A 15,023-nucleotide genomic window follows, 5' to 3' on the forward strand; every position below is an offset into this window, starting at 1 on the left:
TCAACTTTTCTTTTTCTTTTTTTCTTTTTTTGCTTCAGATGTTCTGAACTATGATTGTAAAACAACAGAGGTATGTCTATGACTTATAAAAAAAAAAAAAATCAGTGCTTCATCCGAAAGCATTTTAGATTTTGAGTCATTTACCGAACATAGCCATACCAGTGCTATGAGCTTCATGAAACTTGCTTCAGACCACAGTGAAAAAGATACACAAACCTGTGAGCACAAAGAAATAGCTTGTCTGTTTTTGTTAGGCAGGTTTACAAACCACAGAGTAATTGATAGCCATTTTAGTGGTGGGTTAGATTTGATAGGAAAGCTCTTTACAGAGAAAAGTCCAGACTAATCTGTAGTCCGCTTATAGATTACAGAGATGTAATTGTGAACTGTGAAATCTTTTGTGGTGTTATCACATACAGTACACTGGCCAACCAACCAGAAACCAGGTACAGTAATTCAATCCAGGAATATATCCCTCAATTAAGGTATATGTTTGGAACATCCCCATGGAACAATAGAGCAGCCCTGCAGGGAATCAGGAAAAATCTGTCCAATGGGCACAAAAGAAAGTGCTAGTCCTGTTGCATATTCATGAGTTATATGGGCATGGCTGAGTTCACCATGGGCAACTAGAGAGAGAGAGTTAACTAGTTTGTGGTATATGTCTCTAGATATCATACCCATACATTTCCTACTTCTACAGAATATATTCCATCTTCACAGTGTGAGTGTACACACCTGTCTCCTGTGGTATTTTCTTTGTAGCATCTTTTTTCTTTCATTTTCTGCTGTTTTCCTTTGTCTTCAGGCCCATCTCTTTCCTAGCTAGAAGTGAGTGTCATCATGGTCATTGAACTGTTTTCTTTCTCTCTGTCTGTCTGTCTGACTTTCTTTCTGTCTTTCTCTTTCTTTCTTTCTTTCATTCATTTTTTTTTTTTTTTTGGGGGGGGGAGGGTTGGTAGTTTGTTGGATTTAGGCAGGGATATTTGTTTGCCCCTGTGAAATCTCTGCAGCTGTCTCCTGTCTTTTTTTTTTTTTGTCTGCTTTAGTAGAGATGAACTATTATTTTTTGTCTGCTTTAGTAGAGATGAACTATTAGTGTATCAAGTTTGTGAAGTTTGTGCAACAGTTTTGATGCATTTTTTGGGGTAAATATCAGCCCTGCCTGCATGACTTAGGTCTTTTTTGTGATTTTTTTGTTTTTTTTTTGTGGATGATTAAGCTACAAACAAAGTGTATACATCAACTGTGTAAACTAACTCCATTCACAAATTCATGTATTTGTGAAGTTTTTAGTATATTGGTTTCATATTGAAGAATGCTCTATGTCATATGGCTTCAAAAACATGATCCATAGAAAGCAGTACTGTATAAGCTGTTATTTTTTCAAGGATTTAATTTTCGTGAAATTTGCGAATCACACTTCCCACATCACGAATTTAACAACACGCAAAAACGTCTCCATGCACTTTGTTTATCGGGCATTAATGGAAGTGTCAGCGTCGGTTCGCGGAAACAACATCTCGCGAACATGTCTATGACTTTGTTATTCGCAAAAATATCTGTACCAGTATGTGAAAATAACAGCGTATACAGTATCTACAGTAACATTGAAGAAGTCTGTGGCAGCAAAAGGCATAATGTAAAAGGTACCAACAATGGATAAATGACAGGTTCCTTACCCTTTCATTGATATGAACTTTTGCTCTTGTTTGATGATTTTAGTCCCTTAGTCCACTCTATCAATCTTTTTTATGCCTCCGCCACGAAGTGGTGCCGGAGGCATTATGTTTTCGGGTTGTCCGTCCGTCCGTCCGTCCTTCCGTCCGTCCGTCCGTCCTTCCGTCCGTCCGTCCGTCCTTCCGTCCGTCCGTCCGTCCTTCCGTCCGTCCGTAATGAATTTTGTGGACAAGGTAACTATCAAAACCTGTTGAGGTATCCTAATGAAACTTGGCATGTATGTGTATTAGGGGGTGAAGTTGTGCCTATCAACTTTTGGGTGCACATGCTCAAGGTCAAAGGTCAAAAGGTCAAGGTCAAATACATAAAATTTCACCATTTCCACCATATCTATTGAATGCCTGAAGATATTTTCTTGAAACTTAGTGTATACATGTATTACCCAATTAAGATTCTCTGGTGAAAGTTTGGGTCATGAGATCAAAGGTCAAAGGTCAAAAGGTCAGGGTCAAATGCATCAAATTTCACTATTTCCACCATATCTATTGAATGCCTGAAGATATTTTCTTGAAACTTAGTGTACACATGTATTACCCAATTAAGATTCTCTGGTGGAAGTTTGGGTCATGAGGTCAAAGGTCAAAAGGTCAGGGTCAAATACATAAAATTTCATTATTTCCACCATATCTATTGAATACCTGAAGATATTTTCTTGAAACTTAGTGTATACATGTATTACCCAATTAGGATTCTCTGGTGAAAGTTTGGGTCATGAGGTCAAAGGTCAAAGGTCAAAAGGTCAAGTAAGAATATTAAAACTTCTTTTTTTTTCTCCGTACCTTGGAAAATTGTTCAAGGTATCTTTATAACACATGTACTGACTGGAAGTGATTATCTAGAGAATGTAGAGTTCATGGGGTCAAAGGTCAGGGGTCAAAGGTCAAGTGCAACACTGCAAAATTTTACTATTTCCTTCATATTTATGCAATGCCAGCAGGGTTATTATTTATTTTTTTTAACACTTGGTGTATGCATGTGTAACCTAATAGAAATTCTCTGGAAGTTTTTTTTTCTTCTTTTTTTGCCTTAAAGGTCAAAAGGTCAAAGATCAAGTGAAAGTGCTGAACTAACTTTTTCCTCCATATCTCGGAAGTGGCTCAAGTTATCTTGAAACTTAGTACATATTATGTATGTTCTACCTGAAAGTGATTATCTTATGAATTTTAGGGTCAAGGGCCAGATGAAAATGGTAACAATTTACTATTCAATTCAGAAATTGCACTTTTTCTCCACACCTGTACCTTGAAAATTACTCAATGCCTAAATGTATGAATGGGTCAAAGTCAAGTTAAAGTCCTTAAATCCCTAGATACATGCTCTCCTATTCATCCAATTAAACCTAGGTCAAGGAAGGTGAACATTCAACACATTTGTGACAAACTTGTCATTTCAATATTTTGCCAATTTTGTGAAAATGTAATTACACATTGTCCACATGTACTATCTAGACCTATTGGGAAAATCATGCATTATGGCGGAGGCATACCAGTCGCCAGAGCGACATTTCTAGTTTCCCCATTAAAATCTTTAATCATGAGCTGTTACCCTGAAATTATCATCTAACTGACATTAATGTGTGGGATGTGAATTCGTCAGTCAGCGTGATATGGAAAGTGTGTGCCCAGTGACTCAGTGCATTTCTATGAATAATGCAACTCACAGCAAGGCACAGCGGACACTGCAAGGGCCTAGTCTTACTTTTCAGACTGGTGGACATATTCCCAGGTGTAGCATGTCAGCCACACTCGGTAATTTGGTGTGTGTTGCAGGCCGTGTCTAGCCTTGCATTAGAACATGTGTATGTGTGCCCACAGCAGAAGATATGAGTATGTCTATTCTGCCCTAGAAAGAAAGCTCTGAGACAATCGCTAGTCGTGCGGATGGTCAGTTGTAAAGAAGATAAGAGCTGTCTCGACTGTCCCTGAGACATACATTAGGCGTGTCTTCATCAGCCCGAAGTTTCAAAATAGCGCGCTATCTTGCGGTTACCAAACTAGTCCGATGTCAAAATAGCGCGCTATCTGTGTAGTGAAGACGCAGATAGCGCGCTATTTGATCGGGAAAATTTCCCCCCAAATCTTGGTCTAGTTCGTCAACTAGAGCGCTAATTCGTGAAATAGCGCGCTATCTTGGGTGCGTCTCCACCAGCCCGAAATTTTCTCGATCCCTCCACGCTTCTGGTTAGCCAGCTGGCAATGGAAAGCGCATGTACAAGCAGCTAGTGATTGTGTATAGTACATTACACGCACGGTGTATTCAAGGATCACATGACTGTGTGTACTATATGCCTACTGTTATTGTCATCTTTAAGACCAGGGAGGTGATTTCTCTCACCTCCCTATTAAAACTCAGTGCCGTGCATGCTAGCTGTTTTTTTTTTTTTTTTTTTTTTTTTTTTGTAAACTTCTTCTTCTGGTCCACTCTACCTTAGCTGAAGATTCTTGCAGATTGTGTGCATTTTGGATTTGTTTAAACATTGCAATTCATTAATTTCATATAAGATGCCTCACTGGACAGAAGAAAGAGTAGCGTTACTAATATCCCTTTGGAGAGAATTTGCTGTACTGCTCACCTCCCTGGTTGTAGAATCGTACGTACGGTGATATAGGAGATTTTGAGCGGGGAAATCCACTTTCGAACCGCGAGCCAGGCAGAGTAATATTGCAAAGTGCGCATGCGTCAATTTTCGGACTAATTTCCCGAAGCAGGCTGTTCGAGCTGATGAAGACGCACATTCGCTGTATCGGACTATTTTCTAAGACCGCAAAATGTCCCGCTAGTTTGAACTTCGGGCTGATGAAGACACGCCTATTGGGTTACAAGACCAATATCTGGCACTCTCGTGGGAGATGACCGCCTGAAGATAACAGTATGCTGTGATCTCTGCTCATTACATTGTCTCTGATCTCTGTATAAGTTTGAATATCCAACTCTGTTGTCTTGGTTGCAACTAAATATAGTTATAAACTTGGGTTTGTTTATTGTTTGTTTTATGTGGTCCTATCCTATCCAGTAGCAGAATTATTTTGAATGAATAGCTTCATAGAATTATGTATATGTTTATAATTGTTGTAATACATTATACGTTTAGTGTTCCTTGAACTTCTATGAACAACAAAAATGTGATATAGGAAATAAGTTTTCATTCGAAATGACAAAAAAAAAAATATGTTTGGAGTTCAGTTGATCTTTATTTTCTATCCCTGCATTTTCTGTGACCAGTACCCAGAATGCCTGATAGTATACCATTTTGTTGTATGTTTGTAAACAAAGTTGTTTCACCCTTGCAAAGCGCTAACCATAATGTTCAGCTGTAATTTGTGTCGGATCTTTGCTGGGGATGACACAAAAATTGGATTTAGGGTTGGCAGCCTCCATAATGTGTCCATTGCATAATAAATGCTAGTGAGTTGCACGCTCAACTTTAAATTAACCCCTTTCTATGCATTAAAGCAAACTTGCAGTTAGGTAGGCATCAATGTTAATAAGCTGGTTACTTATTCAGAAAGAGAATAGAATATAGGAGGAAGATAATTGTTTACAAAACATTTATCAAGAAGACTTGTCTTCACTGTCACCCATTCTGTAGTAATTTTGTGATGTTATTTACTTTTTTTTTTAGTTAACATGTACAGTTTATGGTTGCATGGTTGACGGATGGCCCGCACAAGTGTCTGGGAATGCAGACTAGAGCTACTGCACATTCTAATCTTGTGCGCTCTGTGTTATTGTGTATCTGCAGCATGCAACCAGCCGACCAGCCGACCAGCATCTGTGCGTTGTGCGTCAAGCTGCCCCTGTGCGACTGAGGAGAGAGAAAGAAAGAGAGGGAGAGAGATAGGGAGAGCATTCACACTTTGTTGTGTGTCTGCTTCTACTTGCTTCTTCGACAGAGGGTGCTTTCCCTATTTCACAGGAGCAGCGGCAGCAGCAGACATGCCTGATTCATTCATCACAGATTTTTTTCCCCCTCCTCTCTCCCTCTCTATCCCTCCCACTCCTCCTGACTCCCCTCTTCCTCTCTGACTCCATCCTCCGTCTCCGGTTGAGCCGCAGAAATTGCCGGCGCGTGTCAGTCAGCCGCCGCCGCTGAAGAACGAGAACGAGTGCAGAATCTCGCCTGGGAGAGAGGAGGGAAGGCACACCGCTGAGTTTTGAGTTGAGGAGTCCAGCTAGCCGTGTGTGCATGGACGGGGAGCAGCATTTGTATTCTGCTGCATAATACGGCTGTTCAGTGTTTGTGATTGTCTTTGAGGAGGAGGAGGAGGCGGAGGTGGACGAGTTGAATGAGGTGGAGGTAACCTGCGTGCAAACCCCTGTGTTGTAGTAAGGAGTCATGCTCCTGTAGTCAGGATGCTAATCTCTGGACCCTTTTCCGTGGGGATCAGCGACTTGACGACAGTGCATATGGCGGTGTATCATTTTCGTTAACACTTTCGTATACCAAGTCCATCATTGGTATTGTGTGCATTCGGTTTTGTTTCTTGCTTCATGTGGGCCTAAATGCATTATTATCTCAGTGGACACTTGAACGTCTGCACGTTGTATTGCGATATGTAATATAACCTGATTTGGAAACCGATTATGTTGTTTGCACTGCTTTTCCACCTTTACTGTATGACACGCATCATCGACCACCGTAGATCATCTAATTGGATCAGCTTAGTGTGATCCATGTGGAGCCTTGCCTGGAGACGAAAATTGGATTAAACCTCATCATCCCGTGGATTGGATTATTGGTGTCTCATCGGATCAATACGCACAGATTTACAACAAGATTCGGAAGTTAATGGGGATTTAACTTAGATGATGGCAACCCTCAGGAGCTGTTGATTACAGGTACGTGAATGTTGGTCATATGTTTGGTCATCTGCAGGGTGTTCACGTTTTAATATAGTATAAATCAGAAAAAATACTGTAAAACATGATGTATTCGCGGCACGAAATTTTCGCGAATTGGAGCCGACGGCCTTTTTCGCGGCAAGAAATTTTCACGAATTGCCTCTTGCGTTCAATGCATATAGTGTAGATACAAAATGTTGCGTGCATTTTAATTTCGCGAATCTTGGCGCTCGCGAAATTAAAATGCACGCGAACATTTCTCGTTTTACAGTATACATACGCTTGCATGTCTTAAATGGGGCAAAGATTTAGTGTTTGCAATCTGGGAGTAATGTGTGCATCTTTCTAATTAGTGGCTACCATGATCCCTGGTTGGCTCTTAATCGCTTCTACCGAGGTTTGAATATTCACGACATACAACCTCAAGATTGCTGATATCTCACTATCAGAAGACGTAAAACCATTCTCATCGGTTGCACGCCAAGGAAAGAGCAAATATTTTTCACCAAATTGCTCAATTGTGTGCATCACAACGGATTCTGGCCAAATGCACAACGGCTTCTCTCGCTATGATATTGCTCAGAGTGGTGCTTCTCCGTTTTCTGCACTGCACTGCATTCTCTTTCATCCATCCTTGGCATACAAATAGATCTTTCTTGGTAGATGAGGGGAAAAGACCAACAAGTATTTCATTTCATTAAGAGCTCCACTCACCCACTGTGAGTCACTCCTGATATTACTGCCTGGCTGGGGGGTCGTTCTCATCGGTCGCTATTCTCCGTCATGTGACCCACCGGCTAAGGCAAGATGCTGGAACAATCCGCCAGCTTGCTGTGTTCATACCAATGTGACTTACTTTTATGCCTTTATGCTCACTGGGCAGCACTAAAAACAGACATTGATTGCAATTATCTGATATATATCATCTTATCATTTGCATGAAATATCACACAGGGTTCTAAAGTTGTGCTACATTTTACCACTAAGTGAGATATACAGGACAACAGTCTTGTGATGTTAGATGAAACATTGGCTTTATATTGCTTTTGCATAACCAGGGAGGTCAATTCAGAGTGCATCCTGAACTATAACTTAAATTCTATGATGAGTACAGTGCATCACCAGGGCCCCGTTTCATAAAAAAAGTTGATATTATAGCAACTCTTGCCGGGATGGCAGTTGTCATGGTAATGACAAGAATCCAGCTTCCTGATTGGCTGCTGCTATGGGAAGTTGCCATTCCAGCAAGTGTTGCTATCGTAACATCTTTAAAGGGAAGATAAACCCCAAGAACAATGTGGATTGAGTGAAAGCAGCAACATTAGTAGAACACATCAGTGAAAGTTTGAGGAAAATCGGGCAATCGATGCAAGTTATGAATTTTTAAAGTTTTGGTGTTGGAACCGCTGGATGAGGAGACTACTAGAGGATATGACGTATGAGCGGACAACAATACAAAGAAAATATAAAGGAAATTCAGCAAAAATTCACTTTTCTCGAATTATGAAAGAGCTGTGGACCAACCGCTTTCAGAAAGCAGGGGAATAATTGCTACCCTTAACATATGTCAATATCAAGTTCATGGAATTTGTAATTTTCATGAAAAATGGATTTTTGTAGTATTTTCTTTATATTCTCTTGGTATTGTTGTCCACTCATACGTCATAACCTCTAGTAGTCTCATCATCCAGCGGTTCCAACACCAAAACTTTAAAAATTCATAACTTTTGCATCGATTGTCCGATTTTCTTCAAACTTTCACTGATGTGTTCTACTAGTGTTGCTGCTTTCACTCAATCCACATTGTTCTTGGGGTTTATCTTCCCTTTAATGAAATGGGGCCCTGAAGTGCCATTTGTCGAAGAGGATGTTTGCTAGAGATAGTTGTGGGCAAAATCCAGGATCTCCCATCCCCTCTGTAGTCGCAGAAGCTCTTTACATTGGTCAGTGTTGTCTGTTACATTATTATGGCAAGTCACTGTCATGATGTATGTTACAGAAAGAAAATTTCCTCTAGAATGATTGCATCAAATGAAGTGTATTGTATTGTGATGATGTTTCCCACATAAGGTCAGATTTTCTATTTTTTCATCAACTTCCTACTTAATGTTAATGTCAGATTTAGAGATGGCTACCCCTCAAAGTGACAAATTGGTCACAATGTTGCAAGAAAGAAACAAAAAGTCTGAATGCCTTGAAGGCACATCTTTGTGATGAAGAGTACTGTATACACAAGGTCTTTTTCCCCCTACACAATTGTGTGAGTAAAGGGATTATAACAAAATGAACAACATGAAAAGATATTGCAAATTTATAAAAATTGCTGATATACTTCATGGAAAAGCAAAGCATTTGCTGTTCATCCCTTCAGTGTGGTTCTCTATAGCAAATTTAGGTGAACTCAGAAAAGTATATATATATATATATATATATATATATATATATATATATATATATAATTTTTTTGGTGCAAATCCTGGTTTGCAATATCTAGGAAAAATTATGATATATACAGTATACACAAAAAATTTTGCCTGTTATAATATATCATGTCAAGGTCCCTAGAACCTACAGAAGAAAATATGACTGCATTGTGTCAAGGTTTGTGGCATAGTATACTACAGTTTGACCATTATATTGTATGTTTTATGATGTTTAGAAATTCCAGTATGGAATTGACAGTCTTTGAGTGTCCAGTTAGTTTAGCTGAGGTAAGGCTACTCATGGGATTGTGTAGGTTTAGGGATAGAGTAGGGAGGCCACTAGGGAGGCCACCTCCCTGGATAGAGTGATCATATGCTCTCTGGAAGATATATTTATGTATATTTTCTCCAGTTTATGCTCACTCAGGGAAAAGAGAAGAGCAGCAATTGAGAAAGGAAGAGGTAATTTATTGAGCGGCAGCATTTTCACCCATGCCTGGGAAATCTATCATTCAAGCAGAAGTAACCAAAGGGTGCAAAGTACAAAACCTGCAAGTGCAAGGCGCTGAGAAAAGGGCAGATTTCATCCCGAGTCTGCTCGTCAGCTACACTTGTTTTGACGCCCCGCACGCCAGCCCTCACGTGTGTCTCTCCCACGGCAAAGCGGCAGATCTTTTTTGGTGTTTTTTACAACCTCAGCGCCTTAGCTTGTCCAAAGCGCCAAACCCTAAATCTCCTCGAACAATACTTTTCATGCTGACAAGCTCAGCTCAGTTGTCAAACATCTGCAAATTCGAATTTCAATCACTGATTTTGTTTCTCCACTTCTCACCCCCTCTCCCTTTCACGTTATCTTTTTTGTAAAGCTTCTCGTCTGAGTAGGTTGAGAGTAGGACCATTAATTAAATATTTACCTGTATGCCATTGGCAATTTCCTGTAATATCAGATAGCCAAGCTCCCACTGCATTACCATCCTTCGATTTCAGTCGTGATGTCCACTTGAAAATTCATGCCTTGTTTCACTGTGGTAGAGTAGAGTATTGTTGAATATTGTTCATCTTTATAAAGTCATTTTAGTGTGTGGGGTGGGGGGGGGGGGGGATAAGGGGAAATAGAATAGCACTTCCAGATGGGTGATTCATTGGGCATTGGAAAGACTTTGATGGTAAAGTCTAGGGGATTCCTGCCGGCTGTGTACCAAAGGGCAAGCTGATACCGTATGTGCATTTGACAGGAAGCTTTACTATCGGGACCTGAGAAGAAAAAACACAATCTGGAGTTTGTCGGTGGAGTTGAATAATGTTGGCAGGAACTCTTGCCATTTGCTGAAATTTGTGCAAAATGAAAACAGCATGCATGGTGATTTTGTAAAATCCACTATTCACATATAGATATCTGCTAACTTGTGGGCCCTATGTTGCAAGCAATTTTGAAAGGACTGCAGATGTTTTTATTGAGTTAAATGGTTAACGGTTATTGGAATAGAGGTAGTGCACTTATATTCCTTTGTATCGTTCTTCAAGTGCCTGAGATGAATATGTCCATTTTGGAGTGATATTCAACATTATTCTCAGTGCTCTTGGCATCCTGCTGGGGAAAACTTGTGTTTAGAGTATGTACTATAAAACACAATATTTTTGCAGCATGAAATTTTCGCGAATTGGAGCAGACAGTCTTTTACGCGGCATGAAATTTTCACGAGTTGCCTCTAACATGCAATGCATATAGTGTAGACAAGAACTTTTGCGTGCATTTTAATTTCGCGAATCTTGGCTCTCGCAAAATTTTCAAAATTAAAATGGACGCGAACATTCCTGGTTTTACAGTATGAGATGCCCTTCAAACTTGATCATCTTTAGGGTGCCCTGTGGTACTGAACAGAAGCATGCAGATTGTGACACTCAGATGAGGTGTATAGTGATAAACACAACATCAGATTTAAGTCAAATGAATGATTGAATACATTGATTCATGTACTATGCATGATCACAGAGAAAGAGAAATATCAGATGCTATTATGACTTACTACCATGTCTGCTGCAATATTCACAGTACTATATAGTAGGGACCAGCCTCTATTTTTTTTTATTCAATTCAATTCAATTCAATTCAATTCAATTCAAATTTTATTTCATTTTTTTTTTTTTGGGGGGGGGGGGGGGCAAAAACATATATTGGTATATCACTTTCTATGACAACAGAGAATGAGGAAAGCAAAACATCCAGAAATGAAAAGAGTATATAAACAATAATTGTGGAACCTTAAAATAATTGTCATGTAAACTTAAGTGATCTAAAGTGAAGCAAGCCATACGCAAAGTGCGAAAAATGGAGGGATCCACTGAAAAGACAAAGCTTTTAGAATGTGTGAAGTATGGTATTGATTTGCAACTCAGCCACATTTTCAACAAGTAGAGTAGAGAGATGATGATCATGATCTTTTGTTCAGCTGAGAAGCACAAGGGGAGAATGATTATGAATTGATGGATACCTGGCGGCTACAGATCAGTGTCCCACGAATTCTGATTACTGTGCTTTGAAACTTTGGACTCTTTGATCCACTTTGATAACATTTTAACGCCATCATGGTTGTCCATATATGCGCATGTCACTCCCGCTGGGATTGCTTCACGTTTGGATTTGATGGAGCGATTAGATAGGCTCGCATCCCCATTGACAAAAGTTGGAAGCTATATTTGCTCGAGATATTACAGCCCATGGGCACTTAAAGGCGACAATTTGATCCACAAATTGGCTGTCAAAACAAACAAATTGGCGCATTGATGTATTGGCTGACAGAATTACCTCTTTCCTTGTGCAGAGTTTGAATAAGCTGTCTAGCTCATACAATGTAAATGATGATATCATATATGGGCATGAGATGATGTTTGTTTTGTTCTTTGTTGTATTTTTTCATTGTTTTGTTTGTATCTACGTGTCTGTGTGTGTGACTGTGTGCCTGCTGTAACTGTTTGTAGTTTTGGTAAAGCTATCGAGATGAACCATAGAAGTATGATTACAAACTCAAAGCTGAGTCTACCACAAAGATAGCACATAAGTTCAAGACTAGAAGGAATTATCCAGTACCCATGCTGCTGGGAGCTCTAGAATAATTCAGATGACATCGGTACTAATCAGTACTGATAGACTGGTAGTGCATTTCCTATTCATCTTAATTGTGTTTGTATTGGTATACCCATAAATCGTACAGTATGAAAATATCGGGGGAAATAACTTTGAAATACGTTAGTACTTTTGAATCTTGTACGTATTGGATTCTTTTTCATTAATCAACATTATACAGAGATTCTGATATGATAGTTGTGTACAATTGATATATGCTTCTATTTTTAACAATGTGTTTTTCAAATAAGATTGAAGCCAAAAGTCTATCAGTCTTGGCATTTTGCAAAGTATTCCTAATTTGTAGTGCCAATAAACCACACTTTAAAGCATTTTCAATGTAAATTGATGCATTTGTATGTTGTTGGTTTTTTTTGTGGTTAAAATCAGATGTGTTCAAATGTTATATTTGACAATACAGATCCCCACAAAGTCATTACCAAATCTTTCTTCTTGGAAGAGCAAGTTGTCTGCATTCTGGTGCATAGTCCATGACAAATTAGAATTGATGAAGCCAGATATCTGGATTGATTGTTTTCGTTTCCTCCCGGCTCGAATTTGATTTTTTGAATGGCTACAGGCCCAATTGCCTGTCAAGTTTCACAATTGTAAAGCATGTTGACTCATCCAGAATATCTCCCTGATCCTCGGGCAAGGGGAAAAATTTGGGAAGTATCAGCTTTCCGTTATGCTTGGAGTAAAAGACCCAATTATGGTCTGATTATTGAAAAATATGGATGGAAGAATTATTAAAGGGTTGCGATGATTTCGATTCTGACCAGAATGTAAGTGAATATTAGCCAGACCTTTCTATAGTTCTCTCTCGTATATGTGTCTGTGTCTTCGCAAATACATATATGCAGGCATTTGTAAATTTCTGTATCTGATAGAATATAATTATACATGTTGTATTTGTATACTTATGTGTATTTTCAAAGTAGATTCTGGGAAGCATGCTCTTTAAAATTTGGCCAGGCAGCTTGTCAGAAACGAAGAAGAAGAAGAAGAAGAAGAAGAAGAAGAAGAAGAAGAAGAACGCAGAAGAAGAAGAAGAAGAAGAAGAAGAAGAAGAAGAAGAAGAAGAAGAAGAAGAAGAAGAAGAAAAGACAAATTGTAATTTGTCAAATGGTCGGTGTTGCTGGTTGGCAGTCTTGTTTTACTTTTGGATATATTATTTTGGAAGTTTCACTCACCCACTTTTCTGTTTGAGAGGTTCTCAGACCACCCTGTCACTTTGTTGCCATTATGAATACATGAAAACACCTGTGAAAGCAGTGCAGCTGGAGAGTGTTGAAACAGGCTCCATGTATGAATAGTCCTATAGAATTACATTGGCAGGTGAGCATGTGGAAGTAGATCATATCAAATGAATTCAAGAAGAATGCCTATTCAGAAAAACAAAACAAAACAAACAAAAAAATGACAAACAAAAAAAATCTAGATTGTCAACATTGATACTAGTATTTAGTCGTAACAATGATTTAATGAAAAAAAAAATACACTGATTCTAATCTGCAGCCTACCATGGTTATTGATAATTGTTGTTTTTGTAGATGATGCCTTAATGACTAAAATGTCCATGACATGCCTATTACTGTAGAAGTGGAAATTTTCAGTGTGGAAATTTTTGTGCGTTTTGTGCGACCAAAAAAAAGTGGCACGAAAAGGAAAGAATGCAGAATTAAAAACACACGAAATAAATCATACTTGGCAGTGTGTGAAAAACTACTCTCTTGAAATATCCACTTTTACAGTAGTTCCTGAAATTGACATATTTCCTACTTGGAAGCCTGTATTTTCTTGAAGATTCATGGATGTTAACCTTAGACATATACCTTTTATGTTACTAATAAGGAAGGTGTTTCTATGCACTTTTTTTTTTGCTATCATGACCAGCCTCACAGAGAGGAGACTGGCTAGCCAGGCAGCTGAGTAAATTTTAGTTGCATTTTTTTTTCCCCTGATAGCCCTTGTCTAGACTAGGGAACAAATATTTATTTCAGCCAATCTGAATGCCATATTTCAATTCTCACAGAGTGGATTGTATAAATGTTAAATTCATATTAAAAAAAAGTATTTATAGAATTATATGTTAGGCCAGCAAACTAAGAAGCAAATCAGGATGACTTATGGCAGTTTATGTACATGCTACAAAACATCAATATTGATTGGAATACATTGCTCTAAAATGGACAGAAATGTGAATATAACAATTGTATACTCTACTTTTGTATGCAGCCCTTGATGTCTACTAGATACCATATGATAATGTCTTCCATTATATATATATATAGGCCTACATGTGCATATTTGATTGAGAGAGTAAACAGAAAAGAAATAGTTCACTGATGATTTTTTTTTGAATAATTCTGATGCTTATGAACACAGAGGGTATATTCAAAGTAGCAATATGATGTGATTTGATTTATTAGAATTTCAACAATTTTTATCACATTATCTGTAATATAATTACATGCATTACATATCAATTTCCATACTAAACAGTTACCAAGAATTGGCAAAAAGCTTGACTGTTTGGCAACTGGTTGATACATAACATTGATACCATAAATCAACTGGGTCCGACAATAATATTGAAGCAGATTGATCAGTGCCGCCATCAGAAAAAATTGCGATTGACACTGTTCCAATAATACATCTGATCATTAGATATGTGATCATATCATGAATTACATTGCACTCATTATTGTTATCAACTAATTTATGGAATAATATGGATAGACCCAGTTTGCGTGGCAATGGCAGTGAGAATAGTTAGATGATATTAATAGCAGTGACAGAGGGAGATCAGAGAGAGAGAGAGAGAGAGAGAGAGAGAGAGAGAGAGAGACAGACAGACAGACAGAGAGACAGAGGGAGAAAGGGGCTTGCTA

General features: G+C 38.6%; 1 protein-coding gene across 2 annotated transcripts in view; it reads left to right on the forward strand.

Annotated features, from left to right (window-relative positions):
- The window catches only part of LOC139715890 (uncharacterized), a 277,465-nt gene that overhangs the window by 58,792 nt on the left and 203,650 nt on the right, over positions 1-15,023 (forward strand). Inside the window, exon 1 of one of the 2 annotated variants that reach the window (XM_071627441.1) lies at positions 5,590-6,579. The exons of the other annotated variant lie outside the window; for it this stretch is intronic. The gene's annotated coding sequence lies outside the window, so the exon portion shown is untranslated. Of the gene's footprint in view, positions 1-5,589; positions 6,580-15,023 lie in introns of those variants that run through there. 2 annotated transcript variants of the gene reach the window in all.

Source organism: Diadema antillarum, unplaced genomic scaffold (genome assembly GCF_040938485.1).
Source record: "Diadema antillarum isolate AM-2024a unplaced genomic scaffold, OU_Dant_1.0 scf00000057, whole genome shotgun sequence".
NCBI lineage: Eukaryota > Metazoa > Echinodermata > Echinoidea > Diadematoida > Diadematidae > Diadema > Diadema antillarum.